The sequence below is a fragment of the Rhinopithecus bieti genome, unplaced genomic scaffold, assembly GCF_001698545.2.
Source record: "Rhinopithecus bieti isolate Rb0 unplaced genomic scaffold, ASM169854v2 scaffold_20129, whole genome shotgun sequence".
Classification (NCBI taxonomy): Eukaryota; Metazoa; Chordata; class Mammalia; order Primates; family Cercopithecidae; genus Rhinopithecus; species Rhinopithecus bieti.
This window is the reverse complement of record NW_016809657.1, coordinates 775,455-783,368: the sequence shown is the minus strand read 5'-3', so window position 1 is coordinate 783,368 and position 7,914 is coordinate 775,455. Positions and strand designations below refer to the sequence as shown.

The 7,914-nt window shown below is 48.2% G+C and overlaps 1 protein-coding gene across 1 annotated transcript in view; it reads left to right on the top strand.

Annotated features, from left to right (window-relative positions):
• Window positions 1-7,123: 7,123 nt before the first annotated feature.
• PPP3CC (protein phosphatase 3 catalytic subunit gamma) overlaps window positions 7,124-7,914 on the top strand; it is a 103,468-nt gene continuing 102,677 nt past the window's right edge. Inside the window, exon 1 of the mRNA XM_017889998.1 lies at window positions 7,124-7,144. The gene's annotated coding sequence lies outside the window, so the exon portion shown is untranslated. The remainder of the gene's footprint in view (window positions 7,145-7,914) is intronic.

Below are 7,914 nucleotides of genomic sequence, written 5' to 3'. Positions count from 1 at the left end.
TAATTCATACTTGTTGAATGAGTATATTAATATTTTCTTGAGGTCTTTTATTTTTAAAGAAATGGAGTCTTGCTATGTTGCCCAGGCTGGAGTGCAGTGGCTATTCATAGGCATGAAAATAGTGTAATATGACCTCAAACTCCTGGGCTCAACAGATCCTCCTGCCTCAGCCTCCCAAGTAGCTGGGACTACAGGTGAATACCATTATGCCTGGCTTAAGGCTTTTATTTTATGCTTTTTTTTTTTTTTTAGACAGGGTCTCACTCTGTCACCAAGGCCGGAGTGCAGTGATGCGATCTCAGCTCACTGCAGCCTCGACCTCAGAGACCACCCACCTCAGCCTCCCAAGCGATCTGCCCATCTCAGCCTCCCAAGTAGCTGGGACCACAGGCGCATGCCACCACACCCAGCAATTTTTTTTGTATTTTTTATAGAGACGGGTTTCACCATGTTGCCCAGGCTGGTCTTGACCTCCTGAGCTCAAGTGAGCTTCCTGCCTTGGCCTCCAAAGTGCTGAGTTTACAGGCGTGAGCCACTGCGCCCAGCCATGTATTTGTTTTTGTTTTTTTAGATGGAGTTTCGCTCTGTTGCCCAGGCTGGAGTGCAATGGTGCCATCTTGGCTCACTGCAACCTCTGCCTCCTGGGTTCAAGCGATTCTCCTGTCTAACCCTCCCAAGTAACTGAGCCAGCCATGTTTGTTAATAAAAATGGGGACAATACTGTATATATATGGTTATATTTTAGCTTTTTCACTTTTCAGTATCTCCTGAGGCTTTTCTCATGTCATCAAATATTTTTCTAATTTAAAATATGGTATTTCCTAACTGCATGATGTTCCATTCAATCATACTTCATACAACCATTTTTCCTATACAGATGAAATGATATAGTAGATACCATTTTGTGGCTTGCTTCTTCTGCTCAACGTAATGTATTTTAGAGATTCATTCATGTTGTTGCCTGTATCAGTAATTATTTCTTTTTTATTAGCTGAATAGTATTCCATTCTATGGAATTTTACAATTACTATCTTAAAAAAAAAGCAATGAATTGTTTATAGGTAGGAAGCTAGTGCTCTTTTCCACAGCACACATACTGAAATAGGAATGATACAGAGACGATTAGCATGGCACCTGTGCAAGGATGATGCACACATTTGTGACACATTAAAAGAAAAAAAAAGAAGGAAACAGCTTCAGGGAAAGAAGTGAGAATTTACTTTTCTTGTACATACTTTTGCAGTATTTAATTTTTTTCTTTTTTTTTCTTGAGATGGAGTCTCGCTCTGTCACCCAGGCTGGAGTGCAGTGGCGCAATCTCGGCTCACTGCAAGCTCCACCTCCCAGGGTCACACCATTCCCCTGCCTCAGCCTCCCAAGCAGCTGGGACTACAGGCACCCGCCACCATGCCTGGCTAATTTTTTGTATTTTTAGTAGAGACAGGGTTTCACCATGTTGGCCAGGATGGTCTCAATCTCCTGACCTTGTGATCCACCCGCCTTGGCCTCCCAAAGTGCTGGGATTACAGGCGTGAGCCACTGCGCCAGGCAATTTTTTTCTTTTTTTTTTTTTTCTGGAGACAGAGTCTCACTTGCCCAGGCTGGAGTGCAGTGGTGCAATCTTAGCTCACTGTGACCTCCGCCTCCTGGTTTCAAGCAATTCTCCTGCCTCAGCCTCCTGAGTAGCTGGGACTACAGGTGTGCGCCACCACGCCTGGCTAATTTTTTGTATTTTTAGCAGAGATGGAGTCTCACCATGTTGGCCAGGCTGGTCTCGAACTCCTGCCCTCAGGTAATCCACCCACCTCGGCCTCCCAAAGTGTTGGGATTACAGGCATGAGTATCATGCCTGGCCTTTAATTTTGTTAAACCATGGGCATGTGTTACTTTTGAAAAATATATTTAAAACATTAAAAAGAGAAAAATCCTGAGAGCAGAGTTGGGTTCAAATTGTACTTTCAACTACCTGTGTGACAGTGGGTAAGTGGCTTGATGCCTCTGGGCTCATTTCCCTCACCTGTAATAGAATAATGTTGGTCCATGTGAATCCTTGGTCTTTGGTCTCTTAGATACTTCAATTGGTCAGTTATCTTTTGAATCAAACTTTATCTACTGGGGCATACTAAATTATTGCATATAAGAAATAGAGGTGATTGGCTGGGTGTGGTGGCTCACGCCTGTAATCCTAGCACTTTGGGAAGTCGAGGTGGGCGGATCACGAGGTCAGGAGTTCGAGACCAGCCTGGCCAACATAGTGAAACCCCGTCTCTACTAAAAACACAAAAATTAGCCGGGCATGGTGGCAGGTGCCTGTAATCCCAGCTACTTGGGAGGCTGAGGCAGGAGAATCGCTTAAATCTGGGAAGTGGAGGTTGCAGTGAGTCGAGATTGTGCCACTGCACTCCAGCCCAGGCGACAGTGTGAGACTCCATCACAAAAAAAAAAAGAAAAAGAAATGGAGGTGATTAGTGATTCATTATATCCACAAACACCTACTGAGCAACCACAATATAAATGGGCCATGCTAGAAACTGGAAATACAGGCTGGGTGCAGCAGCTCATGACTGTAAATCCCAGCACTTTAGGAGGCAGGCCGATGTGGGTGGACTGTTTGAGGCCAGGAGTTCGAGACAGCCTGGGCAACATGGCAAGGCCCTATCTCTACAAAAAAGAAATTTAAAAAATTAGCTGGGCGTAGTGGTGTGTGCCTGTAGTCCCAGCTACTCAGGAGGCTGAGGTGGGAGGATTGCTAGAGGTCAGGAGTTAGAGGCTGCAGTGAGCTATGACAGTGCCACTGCACTCTAACCTGGGCAACAGAGAAGATCCTGTCTCAAAATATATAAATAAATAACAATTTTTTAAAAAGAAGAAGCTGGATATAGTCTGCCTCAGTAGTCCAGGTGGGGAAAACAGCCACATGTGAATAAATAATATCCACCATGCATTAGGTGGTTGATCTGTTTACAAAATGCTCCTGGTCCACAGAGGAAGGCTTTACCCCTACCTGGATGGACTAAGAAAGGCTTCAGAGAGGTGATTATAACAGGGCTGGATCTTAGGCCATGGCTGAACTTGTGAGTCAAAGTAGAGAAGGACGGGCGTTTCCAGGCGATAAGGATCAAATATCCAAAGGGGTGGAGCCCTGAACATATCCACCATATTCCAAGCCCATGCCTCTGTACAGCTTTGCCCTATCTAGAACACCTCCCTTCCTCCTTGCTCTTCACATCCCATCCTTCCTTGGAGGGTCCTGGCCCTGAAAAAACATAGCAAATGGTTTCAAGTGGCCAGCCTGAAAGGTCTCATGGGGCTACAGACAGAGAGAAGCTGTAGAAGTGAGTCAGGGTCGGGCTGTGAAGGAGCTGTTGGGCCAGGTTACAGGGTTTGAACTCGATCCCAAGGGCTCCAGGGAGTCACTGAAGGGAGATGAGAAGCAGCATCAATAGTCAGATTTTCTGTACAAAGTTGACTCTGGGCCGGGCATAGTGGGTCACACCTGTAATCCCAGTATGTTGGGAGGCTGAGGCAGGAGCATCGCTTGAGGCCAGGAGTTGGAGCCCAGCCTGGGCAACGTTGCAAGACTGAGTCGCTATAAAAAATTTTTAAAATTAGCTGGGTGTGGTGGTGTACACCTGTAGTCTCAGCTACTCAGGAGGCTAAGGTGGAAGGATTGCTTGAGCCTGGGAGGTTGAGGCTGCAGTGAGCTGTAATCATGCCACTGTACTCCAGCCTGGCGGACAGTCAGACCTTGTCTCAAAAAAAAAAAAAAAAAAAGTTGATTATGGGGTCAGTGTGGACAATGGATTAAGAGGTCAAGACCAAAGACTCAGGGACCAATTAGGAGGCTGATGCAGCGGAGCCCCTATTCACTCCCAGCCTTTATGCCCTGAGAATAGCTGATTCTATTATTGAATCAGTTGAGATGGATTCCCGTAGAGAGCAAGACATGTTCCCTATGTCTGCCCCAAACAACCCAAAGTCTTTTGAAACCTCTACCAGGATAGGAAAGCAAGGCAATGCGATGGGTGAAGGTTTCTGGTGGTGTCAGCTTATACAGATCAAAGCCTTTCCAACCTGGTTTCCTCTGGGAGAAATCCATGGATCTAACGCCCTTTTCCAAACACAGAGATAGAAAGTGAGGGGAACTATTAGGAGCAGTGCTGGACAGGAGGGCTGCAATCCCAGCTATCGGGAGGCTGAGACAGGGAGAACTGCTTGAACCTGGGAGGCGGAGGTTGCAGTGAAACTAGATTGTGCCACTGCACTCCAGACTGAGCAGCCTGGGAGACAGAGTGAGACTCTGTCTCAATTAAAAAAAATAAAAAATAAAATAAAATAACACATTGCAAAGCAATCTGAAGGGACGTATTATTCAATAATAGTAATGGAAAAATTAACCGACTACTGTATTTTGGGGCCATCTCATAACATCCAAATAAAATGAACCTCGTTTAATGTGTTCCTGCAGTTCAGTCTGTTCTCACAGCAAGCTCTGGAGCCTGAGTTGTACCACAAAGTTATTCTTACCTTGAGGCAAACTTAGTCTGACCTGGAGGCCCTGATAGCCATTGCTCCTAGGACTGGGGAAGGGATGGTCATAACTCCTTAGGGGAGGGGGCTCCCATTCAACCTAAGGCAATTCTCTGGAGAAGGGGCAGCAATGAACTATCAGCCACCAGCCCTCAAGAAACAGGCAGAGTACGGTAGCTCATGCCTATAATCCCAGTACTTTGAGAGGCCAACACAGGAGGATCACTTGAGCCCAGCAGTTCAAGGCTTCAGTGGGCTATGATGGCACCATTTCACTCCAGCCTGGGCAACAGAGCAAGACCTCATCTCTCTCTCTCTAAAAAAAAAAAAAAAAAAAGCAGCAACCAGAAGATGGTTATCCCTCATGGTGAAGGGGATCTGGGCAGAGCATCCCAGCCTCTGCTACCGGGAGGGCCTATTAATATTATTATAATCCCCACATTACAAAAGAGGAAAGCAAGGCCTGAGAAGTGAAGGAACTTACCCGTGCCCACAGCTGGAAGTGATGGTATCAAGGTCTGTTTGGTGTCACTGGTTGTTGTGGGAAGACTAAGCAGCTACTGAAACAGAGGACCAGCAAGGAACTTGGAGAAAAGCAGAGATACTGAGTGAATCTCCTTAGAAAGGGGCAGGGAAGGCCGAGGTGGGCAGATCACGAGGTCAGGAAATCGAGACCATCCTGGCCAACATGGTGAAACCCCATCTCTACTAAAAATACTAAAAATACAAAAAAATTAGCTGGGTGTGGTGGCACGTGACTGTAGTCCCAGCTACTCGGGAGGTTGAGGCAGGAGAATCACTGGAACCCTGGAGGCAGAGGTTGCAGTGAGCTGAGATCACGCCACTGCACTCCAGCCTGGCGACAGAGTGAGACTCTGTCTCAAAAAACAAAAAACAAAAAAACAGGGGGTAGGGATGTGAAGGGACAGGGCTGCAGGTTGCTTACAATTACTTTGCTAAAGCCAAGCTACAGAATAACATCTGTATTCTGTAAATTCATGTATACCATGCTTGAGGACTCAATGCCCCATGTTCCACGTGGTGCTGTAGAAGAAGTTCAGGTACTACATGTAGCTTGATGATGATGGTGTTCACTAGGCCTCCGACCAGCTGTGTGACTTTGGGCAAGTTTCTTCACATCTCTGTGCCTCAGTTTCCTTATCTGTAAAATGGGGATAATCATATAAATCAGGTTGGTGTGAGGATTGAACGAGTTAGTATTTGTGGGTCTTTTTGGTTTTGTTTTAGAGATACATGGAAAGTGTATCTGTGCCCAGGTTGAAGTGCAGTGGCACCATCTCGGCTCACTGCAACCTCTGCCTCCCGGGTTTGAGCGATTCTCCTGCCTCAGCGTCCCGAGTAGATGGGACTACAGGCGCCCACCATCACATCCAGCTAATTTTTGTATTTTTAGCAGAGATGGGTTTTCGCCGTGTTGGCCAGGCTGGTCTCAAACTCCTGACCTCAGGTGATTCGCCCACCTCAGCCTTCCAAAGTGCTGGGATTACAGGCATTGGCCACTGTGTCTGGCCCGCAACGTTTTCTTTTTCTTTTCCTTTTTTTTTCTTTTGGAGACAGTCTCGCTCTGTCACCCAGGCTGGAGTGCCCGGGTGTAATCTTGGCTCACTGGAACCTCCGCCTCCCAGATTCAAGCGATTCTTCTGCCTCAGCCTCCGGAGTAGCTGGGATTACAGGCGTGTGCCACCACGCTCGGCTAATTTTTGTATTTTTAGTAGAGACGGGGTTTCACCACATTGACCAGGCTGTTTTCAAACCCCTGACTTCAGGTGATCCGCCCGCCTTGGCCTCCCAAAATGCTGGGATTACAGGCGTGAGCCACCTTGCCCGGCCCGCAATGTTTTCTTAAACTTTTTATTTTTAGCTATCCTGTTGAGGTTCTTCCAGATGAATTTTAGCCTCTGACCCAGAAGTATGATTTGATAGGCATGGAGTTCTGGTTACTTCTTAAATGAAGAACTTCCTCAGGATATCTGAACAATTCTCTTGGGTGGAAGCCTCAAGGACCATGAAAACAAAACCAAATTCTATTCGGCCCCTAAAGCCCTCTTGCCTCCTGGGGTTACCGTCAAAGAGCTATGGTCAAAATTCCAAGGGATAATTCAGGGTCTGATTCCACTAACTATCCCCAGACCGCCTATACATAAATCTATTATTATTGGAGATTTACGATTAATCCTATAATATTTTAGGAGCTGTCCAGTATAATTTTCTGAAAGTCCAATAAGGTAGCTGCACGTAGTTCCTGAACGCTTGAAATGTGGCTAGTCCCCTAGAGGAACGGAATTAATTTAAGTTTACATAGCTACATGTGACTACTCATTGGTCACTGCAGTAATTGTTAAGACTGGTTTTGCCTGTAACTTGCATGTTTTATTGGACATCAGTTTCAATATTTTATTTGCATTGCTAAAAGTCAAAATCCTTTTGACTTTGCCAGTTACTCAGTGAGAGGACGGTTGGAGCCAGTTTCTGTTCTAGGCTTACAGTTTTAAGGGCAGATAAAGGTCAGTTTTTAACCTCGAGATGAACAGACTGTTAACTTTCTACGGACTTGCCCATGGGGTTCCACAGTGAGCCTGGGCCGGGGAGGCAGGTACTGTGTCACGGGGAAGAAAAAAGGGGCTTCTAGCTGGGGAGTGACACACAGCTCTGGGGTCCCAGGAGCAGGGAGCTCCCTTCTCTTAGATGTGGAAAGTGAGGAGGGAGCAGGGCCTTGCTCAGAAACGGAGCTCCCCAATCCCCCACCCCCTAGCTACTGGACCGGAACTAGGATGGACACGAATGTCCTTCTCACTGTACTGACTGCACTCAACACGCGGGTAAAATGAAGCGAGGGGATTTAAATGTGTGGGTTTGCTGAATGACCCACAAAAGCTGAAGGAGCGCGGCCGGACTTATCACACTCCTTGAGACAAAGCGGGTGGGAGACCCAGAGGTGAGGAGGGAGGCCTGGGAGGTCAGGGGCTCTCTGCGGGGCGGTCCCAGGAGGCGGCTCAGAGCGGCCGCGAGGCCGGTAGCAAAATGGCTGCGGCCGGGCCGGCCTCCCGCGCTGGCCACGCGGGCGGGTTTCAGGTGTTCCCGTCCTGGGCGGGGGGAGGGGGGGGCAGGAGAGAAGGGACCGGCTGCGAGGAGGGCTGGCTGAGGAGAAGCGAAAACGGGCTGTTGGGAGCAGGGACCCGGAGCCGGAGGAGCCTAGAAGAGCGCGTGCGCCGAGGCCCACGGCCTCCCGGGAAGACGGAAGCGTGCGGAGGGCGGTGCTCTGGGCGGGAGGCCCGGCCGGGTCGGCTTGGACAGCGGGGACGCGCGTGGGGCCTCGGCGCGCCGACAGCGGCGCGCGGGGCCGCTGGGAAGTTGTGAGAGCGG